This window comes from Microtus pennsylvanicus, chromosome 14 (genome assembly GCF_037038515.1).
Source record: "Microtus pennsylvanicus isolate mMicPen1 chromosome 14, mMicPen1.hap1, whole genome shotgun sequence".
Taxonomy (NCBI): domain Eukaryota; kingdom Metazoa; phylum Chordata; class Mammalia; order Rodentia; family Cricetidae; genus Microtus; species Microtus pennsylvanicus.
The window spans coordinates 52,414,588-52,417,042 of record NC_134592.1 but is presented as its reverse complement, the minus strand read 5'-3'; positions in this window follow the sequence as shown (position 1 = coordinate 52,417,042).

The following is a 2,455-nucleotide window of genomic DNA, read 5'->3' as shown; positions in this document are numbered from 1 at the left end:
CAATCAGACAGGAAGTAGAGGTGGGTCAATGAGAACAGGAGACTTCTGGGAAGAAGGAAGTCCTAGTCTGCAATTGTGATCTAGCCACAGAAGAAGCAAGATGTGACTACCTTGCCAAATAAGGTACTGAGCCATGTGGCTAACATAGACAAGAATAATGGGCTAATATAAGTTATAAGGGTTAATAAGAAGCCTGAGCTAATGGGCCAATCAGTTTATAACTAATGTAGACCTCTATGTGATTTCTTTGGGATTTAATGACTGCGGGAAACAGGCAGGACAGAAAATATCAGACAACAGTGACAAGTTATGAATTTCCTTAAACTTGTATAAGCTGAGTATGAGTTCTAATGGATGTCAAAACACTGTGATTCTGAGGAGAGAAAATATCCCAGAATTGGAACTTCAAGAAGAAAGCTTTATATCAGTGAAGGGTGATCTAAAATAGTTAAACCCAAGGATCATACTGTGGGACGTTAGGGAAAAATGCAGAGTAAAATCTCCTACACAGAATCACATAATCAGTGAAGAGGCAGGGATACTTCACACCTTCTATTTCCCACAGATAACTGAACTAAGAGTAAAAGCCAAAACCTGGAAAATTGAATCTGGTGACTCTGCATATCAGAGGGACCACTGCTCACAGTCCTCCAACAATAACTTTATTTTATCCTGGTCAAGACACCTCAGCTTCCAGTCCCAACACTTCAGGCAGCATGAAATTGGAAAAGCTCTCGAAAGACTCTGCCTCCCATTGAGCAAAAGGGAAATCAGAACATCTCACAGGGTGTCAGAAAAAGCATGTGGCCAGGAGAGACCTTCCACATTAATACAACCATAACAAGACCAATACAACAGAATGCCACCTGGAGAGACCCAGATAGAACCCCAGACAGCCATCCAGAAGTCTATGTGCATGAGCCCCAGAGAGAAGAGACTAGGAACTTCTCATACCTAGCATAGTCAGAAAGAAAACACTCTCAGAGTTCACACTTGTGTTAACTGATTCCACAGAGAAAACTGCCTGAAAAGATGAATCTATTATTAACACAATAGATCAAATGATGAGATGAAGAGTAGAATGGGAGAGAAAGGAGGACTGATAAAATGGGAGAGTAAAATAACCCCATTGTAGACCCAGTACACAGAAACAAGGAATAGAAAGCAACTTGCACCTCAACTTAAGAAATGGAGTAAGGGCTTTTGTAATTTCGTTAAACACAGAAATAAAAGGGGGTGCCAATGACCAATCTCTCTCAAAGAAGAGTTTTTATTCTTGATTTTTAATTCTTTCACTACATGGAGGAGGATGGCTATCCAGTCACAGTTATTTCTCTTAGTTTTCACAAGCCTTGAACAAGATTGAAAAGATGAAGGTACATCCTTTACTGAAGTGACTCCTGCCAATTACTCTGGAAATGTCCTTTCCAGGACAATGATAAAATTATGTTTTAAATCTTTCACATTTTACAAGGGAAAATACTAATTCTGTGATGGCAGAAGTTACAAAGTAATCCCACTCTAGTTCAGAATTATGTATAATAAAAAATTATTTATTTAGGGGAAACTCACAGGCTCCCTCTCTTCTATTGCTAGGAGTCTTAGCTGGGGTCATCCTTATGGAATCTTGAAAAATTTCCTAACATCAGGTTTCTTTCTAACCCAATAATGGCTCTCTCTATCAAGATCTCTCATTGCTTTCCCACTAAGTCCCTTTGTCCCCTAGAACATCCTGTTCCCTCATGTTCTCATCTCCCATTCCCTCCCCTTCACTGCTCCTACTTGCCCCCAGTTTACCCTGGAGATCTCAATTAATTCCCCTTCCCTGTGTGATCCATGTGTTTTTCTTAGGGTCTTCCTTGTACCTGGATTCTCTAGAGCTGAGGATTGTAGTTTGATTATCTTTTGCTTTATATCTAACATCCACTTATGAGTGAGTCCATACCATGCTTGTCTTTCTGTGTCTGGATTACCTCACTCAGGATATTTTTCTAGTACCATCCATTTGCCTGAAAATTTTATGATGCCCTGCTAACAAAACAGATGTATTCACTTTTTACACAAAGAATTAAATATTTTCTGGATATTTGACACTGCAGCAAAGTACCCATCAATGTTTTTCAGAATTGATCAGTATTTTGATTTTATAATAATCATTGCTGAGAATGCTGCTTCATATAAATATGTAGTACAAAATGGAAAAAAATATGGATAGGACCATTTTTGAAATTGTTAAAAATCTTAATCCTAAGCAAAAATTCACTGAACAATTGCTTAGAAATGAGACTTAAGTCAGCAATAATTCAAAACAACTTTCTAAAAGTAAACATTCTAATAATACAATACAGATATGCTAATTTGATGCCTATGTGCTGAAGAATGACACTAGAAAATATTGTCCTTGTTTAATGTAATTAAAGCACAGTGTTTCTGTGGGAGAATTTTTTGTATGTGC